Consider the following 21,248-nt stretch of genomic DNA (forward strand, 5'->3'; position numbering starts at 1 on the left):
AGTGATCCATTGATATGACCAAAACAACCAATGAAGAGTGAATCATGTAAACAGTTATGTACAGTAGAAAGAATAGATAGGTTAAAACAAATCATCATGTTTTTCTAAACTAAGGCTGCAAGAGGAGTTTAACCAAGAATGGTAGTTATTTGGTAATTCCAACTTTACTATATTTTCTCTTTTAAAAAGCAAATTATTATGACCTGTTTGTCAAAAGGCATACTGCAAGGCATAATATTATTCTGCATTTGAATGATATCTCAGAAAACATTCTTGAACAACTACAAGTGCTGGGAATTTCTTTGTGTGTGGGTTTTGTTTGTTTGTTTGTTTGTTAAACAAAGCTTATTATATCACAGTTCTGTTGAACAAAAGACCGGGCAGACTCTGATAGATTCTCTGTTTAAGGTCACACAAGACGAATGTCTTTTCAGATTGGCCTCTTCTCTGGAAGCTTTGGAGTGCAACCAGACTCTTTTGATTGTTGGCAATACCCAGCTCCTTATGTTTGTAAAATTGAGATCTCCATTCTCTTGCTGGCTGTCGGTCAGGAATCATTCGCAACTCCTATAGGCCAGTCTCCAGTTCTGACATGTAGTTCTTTCGTCTTCAAGCCAGCAGTGCTGCATTGATTTATCTTGTGCTTTGAACATATCTAACTTCGCCTACTTGGGTCAGTTGGAGAAAACTTTTAGATTACCAGTTTATTATAAAGCCTGTAACTCAGGAATAGCCAGATAGAAGAGATGCATAGTGCAAGGTATGTGGGAAGGAGTGAGGAACTTTTATGACCTCTGATTAGGCCATTCTCTCAAAATTTGCATGAGTTCGCCAACCCAGAGTCTCCTGGGGCTTTCTTTTAAAAAGAAATTAAAAAAAAAAAAGTGCATTCTGGAAATTCAAAGGCTAATGAAAAAAATAACACATTAACAATTATACGGTGGCAAATGGTATAACAGAAGCACAGCATTATCAAATACTATGTACACAAATGAGAAAACAAATAAAATTTTTTTCTGGCCAGGTAAGGGAAGAATGAAAATTGAAGTAGCTCCTGACTTGGAAATTGTTGTGGGAAAAGAACAAATGGGTAAGCAGTTTATTTTTGCTATATGGGTAGTAGTTTATTTTTGAAAATTCTTTCATTATAGTAGAAGCTATATATTCAATTAAAAATATAGGAAAAGAAATGATGATGATGAAAACTAAATATCACATAGTATGAGGCATAAAGTTCAAAGAATAATCAGATTCTCTATCCATTTGTACTTGGTAGTTATTTTTGGAAAATCTGTCACCTTCAGAATGTAGTAATTCAATAAATAAGTATTGAGCTCAGCATGCACCAGGCACACCTCCTATACACCAGGCACTTCCTCTAAGAGCGAGTCTAGAGGCACAGAGGTGAAAAACGTCTTTGCTGTCAGAGAGGCATTCTAGTGAGGGATACAAATAATACATGAGATGAGATTTCCTCAGACAAGTGAAAGACGAGCAGGAGTCTATTCTGTGACCACTGGAGCAACTGGGCTTGTCTATGAGGATTCCCTGGACAAAAAAAAAAAAAAAAAGATATCTTGAGAGTTTTAAGACCTTGACATGTGTAGGAAAAAAAAAGTCATATTATTTTCTGGGTATAGAAAATTTCCAGTGACTTTTCAAGAAAATTGTACTTTTGTTTTAGGAAAAGTCATTTTGAATATACCTTTTATTTATATAAGCACCTCCCCATGTTTCTAGAAAACAAAACCAATGCCGGAACCTTTATCTTAACACTATTATTGCAGGTAAAGCTCAATGTCATGTGTAATTTTTAACTAAAGCTATGTCTGCAAACCTGTTGCCCTTCAGAAGAAATGATTTTTGGCCTGGTAAGAACATAGTGTTCATTGAACTGTAAACTGATTTTATACTTGTAGCCTTGTGTATATTGGTTTTCAAATATTTGTGGACAAAACTGATAAGGGGGAAGTATATACCATCCCACAATGTGCCACTTTGGCATGTGGATTATTTCAGGGTGAAGGCAGTCAGGCCCAGCAGACTCAGGAAGAGCTTTTTATGTCCCCCTTAACTCCTTAAAGGAATTTAGGTAGGGGCCTGTGCCAGGAAAAGAGCTAATATCAAAGATAACTTTTTATATCAGAATTTTCTGCATAGCATGGCAAACATTTGTTTATCAAACATCTGCTTTCTCTTCTTCCTGTGAATTGTATCCCCTTTGAAGCTCCATACATCCTTCTCCTAACATCCTTCTCCTTACCATACATCCTTCTCCTTAGGACCATACATCCTTCTCCTTAGGACCATACATCCTTCTCCTTAGCTCACTACGGTATATACTCCTCAATTACCTGTCAAGGAGTCTCATATTTTTAGGTATAAAATTTGGTTTTCTCCTATTAATCTGTCTTATGTCAATGTAATTAGTAAACCAGCTAAAGAACCTAGAAGGGAAGAGGGGAACAGTTTTGGGCCCTTACACTGTTACTGCAGGAAAAATCTATAGGTATGAGTTTCATGCCACACAAGATAGACAGTGAATCAGATTTAAAAATAATTTACATATGTTATTATTCGAATGAATGACTTAGATATGCCACTCTTGGATTATTGTGTTCCAGCCGATAGGGCTATGGTGGTCATAGGATGGTTCCACATCTTTTTGGGAGAGAACATAGAATTTTCTCTAAATGATAAGGAATTTAGAAGTGTCCTAAGAAGACTTTGTTGGAAATAAAATAAACTATGAGATATGAGTCTGAAACTGGGACCTCTCTGTAACTCATGACAATTTAACTTTTGATTTGGAATCACAGATGTGCATAGAGTACTCAAATTGATATATATAGAATACTCATAGGTAGTTTCTCAAATATGTGTGCATGTGTGTGTGTGTGTGTGTGTGTGTGTGTGTGTGTGTGTGTTTTGAGCAGGAGTTAGCATCTTCCCACAAGCTAGATAGAGAAATAAGATATTCTGAGAATGGCCTTGGTCCTGTGGACCCTAATATGAGGCATCTTTAGGAACTAGTTTTACATTACACTTTGTGTTGTATTTCTATATTCTTTTCCTCACGTCTTCAGGGAAATATTAGTACAATGGTTGACACCATTAGAGTTGTGCAGTAGTAAATTCTGAGACAGCCTGCTCCATGTTAAACACGGGGTGACATTGGAGAGGATGGAAAGGCCAACCTTCCAACTGCTGCAATAAGTGATGATCACCAGGAGAGGCTGACTGTACCCCGCAGAGTTGTTCTCCATATGATGTATTATTACCGACATGAATGCTAATGAATTAATGAGTAAGCTGAAGTGGAAAATTTGAGGAACTTATTCCTGAGTACTCATAAGACAGCTCCTTGGAGGGCTCTCAGAAATAACTAGAGGATTTTGTGTAAGGGGATTTGATGTCAAATTTAATTGGGGTGCTTAATGAGAATATAAACTAATTTTCCTGCTGTCATATGAAGCCAGGATTTGTTGGTAATTTGGAAGATAATGAATAGAAAGGATTGGGTCAATATGGAGAGAAAGGCAAGAGTCTATGTCACTTTAGGTATTGATGCTGAACTCCTTGGAAATGGAAAATCAGTGGCTCTAAAATAAAGCCACAATAATCACAAAACTGGGAAAATTTCATCTTCTGAGGCTATAGAAAAAATGACATCACTTGACTGTAGGAAGCACTTTATTCTAACAAAAATGTGACAAACTATGAAATTTCAAAAGAATTGCTTTGATCTTGTTTATTCCTACATTTCAAGTTCCTAGCAGAGCACCCTACACTATGGTAAGCTTTTGAAAAAGTTAGTAAATAGATATTCTTATTAAATATGATCTAAATTAATAATTTTTAAAAATTGGTCTCCATTGTTAAAGGAATAAATTACAAACTCTAGCATATAGCCTGGCTCCAATCTACTTAGACAATCTCATTTCTCAATACCTCTCTACGTGAACTCTATAATCATTTAACCCTCAGCCTTTCACTAAACACACCTTCCCTAACCCTGTTGCCAGTTTTGCTTAGCTCTTCCCTTAATTGGGATGCATTTCTCCCAGTTGCAATGTCCACATCTATATTTCTATTTGATCTCAAAGGTTCTACTAACTGCTCATTCTTTTCATACATGTTAAGTCTACATAGACTGAATTAATCATTCTCTACTTCTCACTCCTATAATACTTTGGACTTTGCAGGGATGTATAAATTTTTAATAGTTAGTTCTGTTACTTCCGCTTATGCCCTATGGTTTTTTCCTTGGCATCAACCAGAGGGAAGTTTTATGTATTTGTTTGTCTCTTTGTTTAATGTAAATTAGGTCATATCACTCCATTGTTCAGAATCCTCCAGTGGTTTGCCATCACACTTAAAATTAAATAATTGCAGGATAATTAGTTCAAATTCAGTCTCTCTTCAGTAAGCAGAATGGAATAAACATAGACCTAGATGTGTGTGTGCTTTTGATACAGGCTGTTGGTCTAGATGAGGCTTATTCACCAAGCAGAAAATTTTGTTCTAACCACCTAAAACCTGTTACTCTTTTTTACTCTTAAATGGCATAAGACTTAGCCTTCTAACCTTGATTTAATTTTGGTCAAACCATAAAAAGTCTCAACCATGAAATCCCTTTCTGCGTGCAATGCTAATTTGAATTTCCTCAGTTTCTCTGGATCTTCAGTTGATACTAACTAGCTGCTAGAAATACATGGCTACTTTTAGTTGAAACCGCAATTTTTTAATTCCTTGATTATTTGAGATGCACATAGATAGGCTTCTGAGACTTTACCTAGTTCTTGTTCCTGCCCCCCCAACAAAAGAGAATTTTTTTTCAATTTATATTACTTTGAAAATCATTTGTGATGTGAAATTATGCTAAATTTAGGGTGTGAAATGTTTTTTGTAACTCCAAAAGAAACAGAGGGTAACGAACTATGTATTTATACTACATATATATATACACACACACACATAACATGTATATATTGAATTATATAGCATATATAATATATGTGTATGTATACATATATACACACAGTATTATTACATCCATATTTTATAATTTAGTTTGCCATTAGTAGCAGTTAGAGAAAATATTTCATTTATGAATATCTCTATTATTTCACATCGAATCAAGCTTAAGTTGGAAAAATAAAAAAAATAATGGAAGCTTCTGTATCCATTGGTTTTATTTTCTTCACTGGATATAACGCACAATTATGGAAAGCTTCTCACTAATGAAAACACAAAATAAACAAAGCTAAAGTGACACTTAAGCTACATAGTGCCTATAGCAATTGGCATCCTTCATCACTCTCTTCTATTTTTCCCTTTGCAGCTAGGGTTCTGGATGAAATCTATATTTTGCCAAGGACATGTACTCATGTGCTAATTGGAAGACAGAAAGCCAGTAGAGGTGTTTTCCTGTGGTGATGCTGCCTGACACATCCCACTGTCTAGTCAACCCCTTAATAGCATGGGGCAGCTATAGCCATTACAGTGGAGAGATCAATGACAACAAAGTTTTCTATCCCCTGTGTCATACCCAATCTGGTGTTATTTTAAGTTCTAAAGCCTAAATCAGCCACCCAAATTTTACTCCTTCATTCCTTTGAATGATTTTTAAGCACTTATTTCTCTGTATTAAATCTCATTCTACCTGAAATCCCCCAAATGGTTTCTGTTATCTGCATTCAAACCTGCCTGATACAGCAGTTAATATTTCTGCATCCTAAGAATACATTGGAGAGTAAGGGGCTTTAATAACAGAAAAGGCTAGTTTATTAATGATTGATATGTTATCAAATGATTGGTATTGTTTCAACACAAAAGCCAGATTTTGAAACATCTGTTAAAATTTCTTACCTCACTCCTATACAAAACAAGCCTCAAAAGACCACAAATACCTTGATAAACTCCTATACTTTGGAAATGGGTGAGCTGGTTGAAAAGAAAGGATAAACGATGTCAGTCACCATTGTCTATCCTAACTTCCTGACATATTGTCAAGTATAGCTTGGAGGGACTGATAGCTATTCTGTTTCCCTCAAATGGGTAATTTGGTGAAATCCCTGAGTGTAGGAATTTCACACTCTATTGACATTCTTGAAATAGTTTAGATTATATTTTACCATGAAAAATTTAAATGGAAAAAAATATTCAATCTTCTGTTCACAATATTTTGTTTACCTTATTGAGATTGTTATAGAACAGAAAAATATAGAGATATTCATAAATGAAATATTTCCACCTGGCATTAGCAGAGCCAAACACTAAACACTGAGCATTGCAGTGGAGAAATACTGGCTATTTTATTGATGAATGGCAGCATCCAGGAGAAGGGGAAGCTAATGCTCAAAAGCCCAAACTCCACCCCTTTACTTTTATAAGCTGGTAAACCCTACTGGGATATATTTCCCAACTTCACTCTCCAAAGAGAGATCAAAAGAAAGGGAGACATTGAAACCCAGGGTTCTTATGACTTTGATTAAATTTACTTTTAAATCCCACCTCTAGAAATCATCTCTCTCCCTCCCTCTCTTTCTTTCTCTCCCTCTTTACCCATCAGAGACCCAGGCTCTTCCTTGGATAATCAGTAAACTCGCAACACAGCTGAAGACAGTGACCCAGACCTGACTAATGATCACATGGTCTGGACCTCTGGCAAGCTAAAGATAACATCTTGACCTGTTATGTTTCAGTCCTGATCCCTAAAATGGACCGACCCCCTGGCTACTTTCCCATGAGACTAGACAGAGAGACTCCAAAGAAGACCTCAGAACTGTCCTCAAGACCTGAAGAAACAATTCATTACCTTTACCTCACCTCCGACCACTCAGCTCCCAACACTACCCCAACCCCCTAACCTGCAGTGTCTTGTGATTTTGCCCTGCCTAATCTGTAACCTGCACACCATTCCAGTTCGGGATTTTCAGCATTAGCTTCTCGTTCTACTGAATGGCACTATTCATCAATAATATAGCCAATATCTCTGTGTTTAGTGTTTGGCTCTGCTAGTGCCAGGTGGATGAACTGTTTCTGTTCTATAACAGGATGATGACAATAACATGTCAGGTTCTTTGGCTATGATAAAGAAAGATGGTCCATTGTTCTGTGGCTCACTGTTTCTATCAGCACGCAACCAAAAAGCTCTACCAGCTGAAACAAGTCTATCAACTGACAAAATTTGTTGGCTTTGCCAGATCTAACACCATAAGTCATTTGTCAAATGATATTGTCAAGCAATGAGAATTAGGTATAAAGTTATTTTTAATTATACAGAGGCTCACTGGCTTAATAGATAAAATGCTTTTAAGCTTTAGACTAAATTTCGAGCAAAGAGTTAAGTCTTATTGAGGAAAAAAAAGAAAATTGTAAGAACAATTTAATGAAGGGAAGTTCATTCCTGAGTTGCAAATAGTTTCAGACATTTGAAATGTCTAAAATTTTTTAGTTCATTGTCCTAATATTACCAATCCGCAAGCAATTTTGCCTTTGGAAAAAATTTCTATGCTGGATAAGGATACTGGAGCCAGGCATATACATAAATTCCTTAATAAAAGAAAATGTTTTGTAAATCAGAATTCAATGATTTTTTTAAAATTTATTTTATAGACAACATACTGTCCTTTTCTATTTTATGTTAATTTTTATTGACACATTGAAATACAGATATCAAGTGTATGGTGAATTCTGACAAATGCATAAGCCCATGTAAACACCTCTATAAAAATATAGAAAATTCCCCTATGTACCTTTACAGTCAAGTTTCTTACAACAAAAACTTTCTGATATCTATCACCATAGATTATTTTTTATTTTATTGAATTTCTTATAAACGGAATAATTATATACCATGTACCCTCTTGTATCTGGCTTCTTTTAATCCACATAATATTTTTTTTAATATCCATTCAAGTCGTGTGTGATAACATGCATTCCTTTGTTTTGATAAGTAGTGTAAGAGCTCTGCCACTCTTCATTTAAATCAACGTACTCCTCATTCCTCTCTCCTTTGGCCTATTTTATCCATGCATTTTACTTTTGCATATGCTATAGACAAAATATCTTTCAATTAATTTTTCATTAGACAATTATCTTTTAGTACAATTCAGAACAATAAATTATCAATTTTTTAAAATTTTATTTTTTGCCATTCCTAGTCATTTTTTTTATACAGATCCTAGTTTCTGTTTGATATCATACAATTCCAACCTAAAGAACTTTCATTTTCTTTTAGTTCATGTATGTTAGCAGTGAATTCCCTCAGTTTTTGTTCTTCCTAAAAAGTCTTTAATCTTCCCTCATTTTTAAAAGATATTTTTGCTAGGTAAAGAATTCTTGGGTGACTTTGTTTTTCTTTCAGTACTTTAAAGATGCCACTAAATTGTCTTTATGCTTGCATAATTTCCGATGAGAAGACTTCTGTAATTCTTACTTTTGTCTGTGGATGCAAATTATCTTTTTTTCCTCTGGCTGCCTTCAAGATTTACTCTGTACCTCTGATTTTTAGCAATTTCAATCTGATGTGTTTTTGTATGTGTTTTTTTGTTGTGTTTTGTTTTTAGTTTCCTTCTTAAGTCTCTATTGGGTTTTTTCAAATATATGATTTTTATTATTTTTGGAAAATTCTCAGCCATTATCTCTTCAAATATTCCTTCTCCATTCACTCTCAATTAGCTGTCTGTTTTATAATATCCCACGGACTGTTTTGTTCTTTTTTCCTGCTAGTTTATTTTTGTGTTAAATCAAAGGCATTCTTTGATTATGTCATCATTTTTTTCTAGCATTTTGATTTCATTCATGTCTTTGCAAAAATTTCTCATCTGTTCATACATGCTGTCTACCTTTTCCACTAGAGCCTTTAGCTTATTCACATAGTCATTTTAAATTCCCTGTCTAAACCTGATTTTGTTGATTATTTTGACCCATAATACCAAGTTATATTATTTTTGAATATCCCTTGATAGTCATTTGTTTCTTTTTTTTGTTTTGTTTTGTTTTGCATGTGTTTCATAATTTTTAGAATAAAAGAAACAGGCAAATAATATTTTTGCCAGAAATTGATATGCTTCTCCTTCTGTTATGCCTTAAGTGTACTGGATTGAGTTAATCTAGTTGTGAGTTTAGCTGGGTTTAATTGTTTACTTTTGTTTAAAGTTTGTTTTTGCTATTATTACCCTCAGTGTACTACAAGCTTCAAATTCCTCTAGCATTACCTTATGCTTAGTGTAGGACTAAATTGCTAGATTTTCTCAGTGTTTCTATTTCACCCTCAGCTTTAGGTGTTTCCACTAAGCCTGTGCCTCAGAGATGGCTTCTCTCCATGCTCTTGTCCATTCTACAGTGGTAGACCTCTATTACTCATTACTTATTATGCATTACTATTTATTATGCCTATTGGTCTGGTAAGGACTGGGGTGTATTCTCTTGTCACAATTTAGCCTATTTTAGGCAAGCTTTATATCCTGGGTATCAAGTATGAGACATTTTCAGTGACTCTGCCTCTTACACAGTAATAGGACACCCCTAACAACCTAAGCCTAGGATGGTTTCTTTCTGAAGCCCAGGAGTAGAGAAAAAAAATTTTAATTTCCTACAGCCAAATGTATTATCACTGGATCCCCAGTAGGTGACAGAGTTTGCTTCTCTCAAGACTTTCATCTAGTGAGATTTTTGTGCCTTTCTTACTATCGTCCCTCAGGCTCTAAGGGTTGCTTTCCCCACTCTCCCACATTGCCTTCTATCTTTTTCATGAGAATTTGGTGAGATCTATTGCCAAAAGCCTTCAGATGGCTGCAAATTCTAATGCTAACTTATATTTTTTCTTTAGCAACTGGTTAAATATTTTAGCTGAATACTTTTTCTGGGGAAAGAATTCTAAGGTGTTAGCTTTTATCTTTTAAAATGTCATTCCTTTATCTTCTATATTATATAATTTCTTATAAGAAGTCTATGATTTTTCTTTTCTCTGTTCATCTATATATAATGTAAATATTTTTCCTCTGGTTGTTTTACGTTTTTTTCTCTTTAATGGTTTCTAGTAATTTAATTACAGTATGCTCTGTGTAGTTTTCTTTGTATTTTTACTGCTTTTGGTTTATTAATATTCCTGGATATGTAGGTTTAGTGTTCATGGCATTTGGAAAATTTTCAGCCATTATAATTTCAAATTGTTTTTCTGATTTCTCCCTTCTTGGTATTTCAATTACAATGGTATCAAACAGCTTGACTTTGTTTCATATGTGCCTTAGGTTCTGCGTATTTGTTCAGTTTTTATCTTTCTGTGCTTTACTTTTTTATAATTTCTGTTGTAGTGTCATAATAATTACTGACCTTTTTCCCTGAATTATATAACCAGCTGTTAACCCCATCTAGTGAATTTTTAAATATCAACATGTGCTTTTTATCTCTAGAAATTTATATTTTCCATCTCTTTTTATTATTTTAATATTTTTCTGTACATCCTTGAGCATTGCTTTAACAGGTGTTAAAAAGTCCTTGTATTGACCTCATCACTTGTCATTTCTATATCTGTTTCTCCTGGCAAATGGGTCAATTCCACTTTGCACATATCTATTAATTTTGGAATCAATGCTGGATATTTTTGAGTGGTAAATTTTGGTTTCTTCCTCTTAACACTACTGAAGTTTTTGTTTGAAAACAGTTAAATTATTTGGAGATTAGTTTGATTGTTTTCCTAAGGCTTATTTCTAAGCATTGTTAAGATAGTGATAGGGTAGTATTTGTTCTATATATAGCTTGGACCTATTCTGAAGGCATTATCCTTCTAAAATGTCTACTGAATGCCCTGGCTACTCACAGGGTTTCTTGACTTTTGATGGCCAGAATTCAAACATTCTCAGATCTGTGATAGCTCTGAGAATTGTTCTTCTTACAATTCCCTGCCATGTGTTTCACTGCTCATTGTTTGGCTTATTATTTAACAACAGACTCTAGGAAATCTCTATGCACATTTCTGAAAGTTTTCTTCATTGCTCCCTCCTCTCTGGTATTCTACCTCACAAATTCTGGCTTCCTCTTGCTCCCTCATCTCCAACTTTTATCTCACTTTAGCAGGACTATTATGGCCTATTAACGTCTTCTTCCCTGTACCACTATCTGAAAAGTTCCTCCAGGCAAGAACTGTATAGGGCTTAGTTCATTTGTTTATCTTCTTTATGGATCACTTGAGTGTCTGAAAATAAACTTTTCATATATTTTTTCAGTTTCTATTAGTTTATGATGGGAAGGCAAATGTGGTCCTAGTTAGTTATGGCTTCTAGCAGTTTTTGAACAATTTGTTTATGTAGTTGGAGCTTTTCTAGATTTCAGTTCATTTCCTTAGTCCACCCTATAATTTAAGTCCTGGGTGATTTCCTCTTGTTTCTAAAACGTCTCTATATATGTCAGTCCCAATTCTACCCAGATTAGGCATCTATCCTCATGTTAGAAGTTGCTCACAGACAATCTGCTCTTTTATGACAGCTTGCTTCTCCTTAGAATTTAGTTTACCAGGGTTTCGTTGCCTTCACCACTGTTCACTTTCCCCATAAAACAGTGATTTTTATTTTGACTTATATATATTTTTTGTTACTGGTCAATGAAGCTCTTTCATGTCCATCTGCATCCTGACCAGGAATGAAATTTATATACTTTTGACAATATATTTTAGTAAATCTTATTAATGCAACTTGTTTTTGACATACTATGATAAAATAATTGATCTCTTTCAAAAAGCAGTGAAGCAAGCATTTGGATTTCGTGAACATTAATCAACCTGTAAGTTCTTTTTCAACTCAGTTCTTTATAACACAGGTTCTAAAGCCTCTCTTTTTGTTCAGCTTTGTTGAACTGCAGATTTTGGTAAAGAAGAACTTTACAAGGTGAACTCTTTCAGGGGGTTCCAAATGGGGTCAAGGGCAAACATTCCTCTTCTTTCCTTTATCCTAACACGTTACCCACTTCTTGGACTTCAACACAGAGAAAGCAAGTTAGGATTAATGTTACAAGTATCTTCTACCTCCCTCAATACAGGATATTCTAGTCTCTTCTCCTCCAGTATAGAATTAATTTGTCTTTTCTAAGTCCAGTCTCAAGTTATAGCCTTAACAGTTGGGGTTCATGCAAAAAAACTGGCTTACTGTAGGAAACAAATTTGTAAAACTTTTACAAATACTTACCTGAAAGTGAGATTACATGTAAAAAACATTTTTTTTAAAAGCAAATTGGTATATTAGAGGCCAGCATCATTACTTATACAACTAAAGTTTTGGTAAAATCACAAAGAATAAAGAATGCAAACTTCATATATATTATCTAACACTTTTTTTGTTCTAAGACATTAGTCTTTTGCCGGTCAGTCCTTAGTGTTCTCTCATATTATATCACTTGATGCAAAAATGATAATTAAAGTTGTTCTTTTATTTTCAGAAATTCTCTTTATTAAGTAAATTCCTTAACTATGGAGGGTGGGAAGAGTGAAAGGAAAAAACTGTTTTTTGTTGTGTTAGCTTCTTAGGAAATTCTTATTTCTTCTGAACCAAGTTGAGAGTTGAAAAGTATATGTAGATAAACACATACATTTATGAAAGAATATTGATAACAGTGCTAAAGATGTATAGCAATTACGTACACAATGTTTTACTATTTCTTAACTAATCCATTAAGCAAATTGTTTTTAAAGCCAATACTACCCTATTTCATACTGTAGCCACTAAGCACATGTGACTATTTAAATTTAAATAATTAAAATTAAATACAATTAAAATTCAGCACCTTAGTAGCACTAACCACATTTAAAAGGCTCAGTAGGCACATATGTCAAAGTCCTCTAGAGGGCGGCATTGCTTAATTCCAAACTACAAGCAGACAGTCACGCGTCTTTAATAAAATCACTGGTGCAATAATTGTTAAGATGAAATTATTCCAGAAGTTTCCTCAGAAATGGAAATAATTCAACACAAATTTTGAAAGGTGCGCTTGGGAAAATTTTTGTGAAAAGATAACCTTTAAATATGCTCAAGGATAAATGAGATTCATGAGGTTAAAGTTTTCTCTCTTGCCAGTTTGGTTACATACATTATCTGTCAGATTCTCCTCGCAAAATCAAGCTCTACTTCAATGATCCCACAAGCCCTAGTTCACCTCCTCCTCTGTCGAGGTGTTCCTTATTCATCCTCCATATTTCATATGTCTATGAGGGAGTCTTCATGACCTCTTCTTCCCTGACCAGATCTCCCCTACCCTCTAATTAATAATGAACAAATTTTCATGGAAACAGAGGACATGGAAGTGAAATAAGTGTTCCTGGAAAAGAAACAGGGGGGAAAAAAGAGCATTTTAATACATTTTTTATGCTGATTTATACATTCCAGGAATCGAATTGGAAATGCCTGAGACCAATGCTTGAAACTAAGGTTAAAAATAAATGAGTTTTTGTGTTCTTCTGGGGCCAAAAGAACAAATCGATCCATTGGCTATTGAGTCTTTTATGCGATTTGTATATATTTTGAATGGTGCTCTTGAATAGAAAATATTCTTGAGTGAAAAAGGTAATATATTTTCATTCTTGCTAATATTTGTTAAACTATTAACATCTTTTATAGTAATACTATGTGAAACAATAAAATCACATTCCAATTCTAGTATCTATCATAGTGAATTGTATTGTTTTTTGCACATATCATTCCCTTGTTCAATTGAGTTGGCCTAATTTGATTGCTAAATAAATTTAATTGTTCATAAAATTTGGATTTACTTCAAGGAAATGAAAAAAAAATTGCTTAGATCATTTATTTGAAGGAAATGAGTAGTAAGTTCAGAAGAACAGATGTTCATACATTCAAATATCAAAATGAAATTCATTAGGTAATTGATCAAGTTGAAAATTTGCCTAAAAAGTCATTGAGAAACATTATCAATTGGCATGTGATTAAAACTGAGTTCATGTCAAGAAATCAGTTTTCCCTTTTCTGGCCAAAGAAGCTATCTAAAATAACTCTAATACATGTTTTTGGAGAACTGCCAACACTGGATCTAATTTTTATGCCACTTAATAAAGTTAGCATAAAGATAACTTACATTTAAGAAAAAAAAATAGCTTGTTCTATATATTTTCTTTATAAACTTTTAGAAGTTCTAATATTTCTGAAGATTAAATGTTAGTTTTAATATAACAAAACAAGACCTTTCTTTTGTTTTATTTCCTTTTTATTCACATACGTTTTCACCCTTACCTCTTATTTTCACCTAAATGAACTACATATGCTAAATATTAAAATTCTATATGTAGGAAAAAGACAGTGATATATTTCACCATTGAAGAGAAAATCATATTAACATATTGACAAAATAGACCTAGGACTTATATATTCATTGTTTTTAACACATTTGCTAACTAAATCTTATATGAACCTCTGTTCTAAGTGCTATGCCTTCTACTCAGTACCCTATGACTAATGTGTAGGTTATAGTTTTAGCAACCAAATACATAGTTAAGAAAATAACAATACGACATATAACTTTAAAACAAAATGCTTCATTTTCATTTTACTTTTACTTACAAGAAGTATTGGAGAGCTTCGGAAGACTGAGAAACCACTTCTACCTCAGCACTTTTTTAAAAATTTCAAAAGAAAAGTTGAATTTGAGATAAAAGTTATCAGAGAGGTAAGATTTATTTAGGTAGCAATGGAAGAAGAGCATGTTGGTTGGAGGGTGTAGAAGAAACTAAAGTGGAAATGTCACATAATAATAACAGCAGTCATTTATTTAGTGCGTACTGTGTGTCAGGTAATTTATACACATTATTATCACAATGTCCTCAAGCTCCCATTCTGTAAATGAAAAACTCAGATTCAGAGATATGGAGTAATTTGCTGAAAGTCACACAAGTCCTAGGTAACAGGCTGAATTCATTCCTCACAGCTTTCTAATCTTAATCACCATATTCAAAACTCATCCTCATAGATCTGTTGTTAATAGATCAGAATTCATATGGGAGAGAACTAGACTTTAATACTAGAAAACTACTCTAGTAAACTACTCAGGGGAAGCCTATAGATGAATAACTACATCTGTCAGTAGCTGAGCAATGTCCTGTTTCAATGACAGACATGATATTTACAGTGAAACTGACCTTTTTTATATGTAAGAGATTCAATACAGGATTCCATTTACTATGGTAAGATATGAAATTGACTGATAAGATTTCGCTTTCCTAGTACTTTCAAGTGAAGACTTAAAAACCCTGAAATTGATAACAAGCATATTACAACTAGTGACTAAATGGGAACACTGGGAGAAGCATATCTGGAACTTAAAAGTCTAGATAACTTTTTATTACACTAGACTGTGTGCCTACCTTAGTTTAGGGTTCTCATACTGGATTTCATGGGGGAAAAAAATGAATTGAGATTGCATCAATATTTAGCATCATATCATGAAAATTATGTGCAGAATATCCCTATGAAATCAGATTTTTCCCCATCACTTAAACTAGAGAGTATTGGAAATATAAAGACTTCTTTCCATAAAATACATTAATTACAGTCTAGTTAGCATAAGCTTGATTATACTTTGAATTAATTTGGAAGGTAAAATATAAGTGTGGTGTGTGCAAAACTCTAGATTTAACACTGTAATTATTACAGTAGCCTAAAAATATACAGATCTCTAACCCATAAAATGGCAGCTGTTATTGAGAAGTAAATAAGCAAAGGAAATCCATGCTTTACTCTAACTCACATTTTCTATACAGAAAGCTTCCATTCATTTCATGCACACACACACACCCACACACATACCCACACACACCCACACACACACACATTATACTTCTGAACCTACTAGGTAGGTTCATGCTGGAATTAATTACTTGTGTCAGCCAAAGACAGCAACAGTGAACATTCTCAAATATTACCTTCCCAATCACACACACAAGACTTACAATTTGTATTGTGATCTCTTAGTCTCTATTCATAGACACTATGTTGAAGTTCCATCAATAGTGATAGAATTCATTGCAATATTAAAAAAGGATATTTGCTCTTTTGGAGATAAGTGATGAGTTGACATTGAACTCTCACTGGATGTACATATAACCAGCTAAGAAAAAAGAAAAAACATGAAATATAAGAAGTTCAGAAAAGCTATCTTTGAGTTGACAATTTGCTGAATAAAATTCACTTTTTGTTTTTTTTATTTCCTTTAATTGAACTAGAAATCTTTCAATAGAGCTATTATTTAATAAAATGGCTATATAATATATGTAATTAAAATGTGATATCTAGAGGCATTTTTTACACTAATTTGGGTAATATTTTCTTGAATCAAAGAAAATTATGTCATTAACTGTAATTTAACAACTTTTTATAATGAAAATTCAAATGAACACTGTACTATCTACAGTTATAATGACTTAAAGAACAGGAAGATATTTTTTTCTTGGCTATACATATATTTCATATTGACTGAATCAAAAATTATGTCTGTGCCTGGGATCCTATCGCTATAATGAAAGTACTCCTTTTAGTGTAATAGCTTCCTGATATAATTCAGTTCATTAAAATTTAAGCCGCGTAAATTTTGTTGAACAAACCAGGTAGATGGGAGTGAGAGAAGAAAAGAACAGGCATGGTCTGTGTTTTCAGGGGATATATAATCTCTTTTGTTTTACAATCAAATTCAGTACTTTTCAGCTTTTGGTGCTTATCAGATTCATGTATATGACAGACTTGGATGTGATTTTTACTTTTATTATGAGCTATTAAATTAGCCTGTTACTTTTTCATGGATGGTGGTGGAAGACACAACACTCTAAGGTCGGAGACAAAGGACTTTATTACTCACAATTAAGCAAGCAGCATGTGAGCATCAATAGATTCCTCATTCCCTCAAATAAAGAAAACAAATATTTGTTTTCTTCCAAATGTTATAATGTTTGAATCTTTAATCCATCTAGAATTTTTTTATATATGAGGATTGTTAATGAAACTTTATTTTCTTCTAAATAAATAGTCAATATCCTCACAGCACTCATTATATTATTCTTTCATTCTCCACTGATTTAAAATGTCTTTTTTTCATACAAAAAATTTCAAATTTGCTGGGATGCATATTTTGGACTTTCATATGAGTCTAAAATATTCGCATAATAGCGTTGGCAGGACAGGAAAATAATTATGTGCTGTTGTTTTCAAATGTATAATAATTTTAAAAGATGTTGCCTGCAGCTCATAATGTCATTGCACTCCTCAAATTGTGCTTAAAATTTTAAAAAAATTATTTTTCTTTATTTTATTACAATAACCATTGTTAATAGAGTTTACATTACATTTTGGAAAACATAGAATGAAATTTAGTTTTTATAAGAAACTATTTAATAGCAAAAATAGATTTAATCTTTAAGCATCCTGATAACTTGGATCATCTTCCTAGTAGGAAAACCATTGCTTTATTCTATATTCGCACTTACTACAAAAGATGTAAGTAAGGTCAAAGATGATTAAGGATCTACATCTTTTTTTTTGTCAGTGTTCTTAGTTTTGCATCAAGACCAAAAGCTACTGAAGTTAATGTAACTAACTTCTCAGACTTAAGAAAAATCTTGAATACTAACTGTATTTAATTATAGATTACAGAGGTTTTATCATCAACTATGAGGTTATCTCTCTAACTCCTAAATCTTGCCATATGAAATTCACAAAATAAATCTTATATTAATTAACATTGATATTTGATCTACTTCAAGCTTAATTACTGCTGTTTGATTGGGTTTAGCCTTCAATCATGTGTATGAAATGTAGCCATTCACAGTTTAACGCTGGATATACTAACTACTCTAACAAGATGGAAACTTGATTGTTTTTTATTTAATATAAATAGGTAGTGCATGCCCAGCAATCTTTGCTTAATTATGCCATTTAATTTTCACTATGATCTAGTAAATTAGATTTTATTATGTTCGCTTTACTAATGGGGAAAACCATACTCAAAGAGATTAAGCAATCCATCCAATGCCAAGAGCTAACTAACAAAGAGCAAATTTGGAATTGAAAATCTTATCTGTAAGTTTCCAAAGTCCATGATCTCTCTGTTATATCATCATTCAAATTAAGCTTTAAGTGTCTAGCTTAAATGTATATACTGATGACCCTGAGCAATAACCCTGTTGATTGAACAAGTAGTAATGGAAAGTTTACAGAGCCAGGAGGCAGATATTTTTGATTATTTCTGGGCACCAACATATCTGTTAAGAAGAGTTAGAGACTCGTCATTATTTTATTTTTCAATTCAAAGCATGTGTTCGAAATACACGTCCAACAGTTATTTAGATCATTCCTTCCCACCCCCCTTTTTTTCAGAACAGTTATGATACTGATTGAATACAGCTTGGCTCCTTTGTTTCTGTTTGTATTCATTCTGAATGTGTAAAACTCTCACAGGGAATTGTTACTCTCTTTCCTTTTTCTACCTTGTTTCCTTCTACTAACTTGCTGTACTTAAGTAATTTCTTTAGTTCTGATTTGTAATTTCAGTTCTCTTTTCGGAAAAAAAAAAAGTGAAGCAGATAAATGTATATTTCTCATTTCGAACATTATTTCTTCAAAATACAAACTGTCACTCACCTTCTTAAAACCCTTCATTGTCTCTCATCATTTTCATGATAAATCCAAACTTCTCATTTAGTCTTTTAGAATCTAAATTACCTACCCCTTACTAAGTCTCTGACTTCATTATCTAGCATTCCAAGTATACTTGGTCATTCCATTACTAGCACTTAAATGCAGTAATTGAAGGACAAGCTTGGACATGCTTATCCTTGCCTCATGGTCTTTGAACTTGCTAAACTCTGCCTGGATGCTCTTCACACAGTTCACCTTCTTACATTATTGCATTATCTGCTCAAATGTCACCTTCTCAAAGAGACCATCTCTGACATACAAAGGTACATTCTCTGTACTCTTGTCTTGCTTTGGTTGTTTTCATAGCATTTGACACTACCCGACATTGTGTTATACATTTATTTGCTAATTGATTGCTGTCAGTATCATTCACTGTAATTTAACCTCTGTGAGTCAAGGACCTTGTCTTGCTCACCATTCCATCACCTGTGCTCCACAGCAGTGCCTTCAAATAGTGGGTGCTCAAAAAATATTCATTAAACAAACGAATGAATTAATGAATCAATATTTCCTTTGTGTCTCTAATTTTTTCCTTATTAATCTCATTTTTTCTGAGTTATGTTTGAAAAACAAACAAACAAACAAACAAACATGTTTTCTACTTATTTCAGTTGTCTGTAGTATTCCCATTGATTTTTGTTGCTTCTACTGCTTTTTAAAATTTTGTAATCGTTTTCTCTTTTCATGCAGTTTTATTTCCCTGATGTTATAAGTTCCCTTTTTGTGCCTTTCTCTAGAAATGTCTTCTGTCTTGTTGAAAATAAAGATTTTCTAACATCCTACCTTCTATCTTGTAGGAACATCAGTTCAAAAAAGAATGATTGTTTCTTAATCTTCTCATTGATTATCTTCTTTTGAATTGCTGAAAATTTCTCATCCCAGAGATTTTCTTCTTTTTGTACATCTTTACAGAGGCAAATCTGTGTTTGTGTACTCTTGTGAATTGAGATGGATTCTCTGAAGAGATTGTGTGTATTTCTGGTAGAATCTGCCGGAGTAGGGAGGTCTAAAAGGGAGAAGAATTTTAGAATTTTTGTAATTTTATTTTGCCAGTTTGGACATCAAAGTATCATAAAAGATAGAATATGGAAGGAGGAAGTGTTCCTTCTAGAGGCTTTCTCAGTAAGGAGCAGCATCACTTTGTTGAAGAAAGTCCTGGTAAGTTTGTTGAGGCAGCCAGCTCTGCCGCTTTCTAAGTTAAATGGTCACCGTATAGCAAGACAATTGCTCCATGAATGTGCTAAATGGAGTAAACTTTTATTTTTTAAAACCTTGCCTTTTTGTCTATAGTTTTCTGAGGGATATTACTACAACAAAATTGTTCCCCAAATATACAGTAACCTGCTGTGTGGACCATTTTCACCACAGGTTCCTGCACTTCGAAGGATATATCACCAGGGTCCATTTCAGACACTGCAGAAGTTCCTTGTATGTACTTTTCACTTTCCTGGTTTCTAGGATGAAATAGAAATTTCTATGTTTTTATATAGCTTTCCTCAATTTACAGAGAATCTGGAGAAGAGATGTCAGTTAAAGACTACATTCAGGTCACCATTGTTACTAAAAGTTAGTCACCTAATCTCTTTTAATTTTTAATATTGTATAAAGGTAAAGAGAATAGTATAATCAGCCCTAGATACCTCTCAGTTGGTTTATGTATCAAACAACTTACCTGGTGATGGTATTTTTGTTCAATTACCATACTATAAGACTGACATTTTTAGATTTCCTATACCTTGTTTGTGATAAGAATGATGTTACCTGGATCTTGATTTGTTTTCACTTTCTATCCCAAACATATCAATAAATCAGAGCCAAATTTGTCTTTACCAAATGAACAATCCTAGAAAAAAAGGTAGCAATCACCAGGGAGAAGAGTACATAAAGAATAAATAGTCATTTTTAAAATGTTAGAGGAAATGTGTTGAGTTGGTGCATTTCATTTGTTTTTCCTCTTGTCCTACAACCACACTGTGTTCTAGAAGGCTGAGTGGGAAAAAAGGGAAAGAGATAAATTCACAGAGGAGAATTTTCCTCAAGCTCTACTTTTCACTTTAAATTAGCCAGATCCACCCATGACACAGTGGCTAGTAGTCATTCCTCTGGACTCCCTTACTTTATTACTATTTCGTTTCCCAATTCTGCCTGATTGCTGACCTTCTCCTCTCCCTTTAGATTCTGGTCAAACACTCTTGACTCCCACAGCGATCCCTCAGGTTGTCTAAGCATTTGGGATGTCTTCATCTTCTGTCCGGGTTATTTCAGTTAAATTTTCATTTCTAATTCAGACAGCAGACTATGGTACATAAGGGCACAGACTAGAGAGCCAAAATGTCTGAATTTGAAAGCTGACTTCACATTTAGTCAGCTGAGGGTCCTGGGTAAGTACTTTACTTCTTTAATTTTCTTACCTGGAAAATGGGGATTATAATAGTATGAGTCTCATAAGCTTGTTTCAAGGAGGACATAAGTTAGTATTGGTAAAGTGCCTAGAACAGTTGTTGGTGCATGACACTTATTATAACCAACCATCTTGTAAGTAAATTTATAATATAA

Source organism: Pteropus alecto, unplaced genomic scaffold, assembly GCF_000325575.1.
Source record: "Pteropus alecto unplaced genomic scaffold, ASM32557v1 scaffold433, whole genome shotgun sequence".
NCBI classification, from domain to species: Eukaryota; Metazoa; Chordata; class Mammalia; order Chiroptera; family Pteropodidae; genus Pteropus; species Pteropus alecto.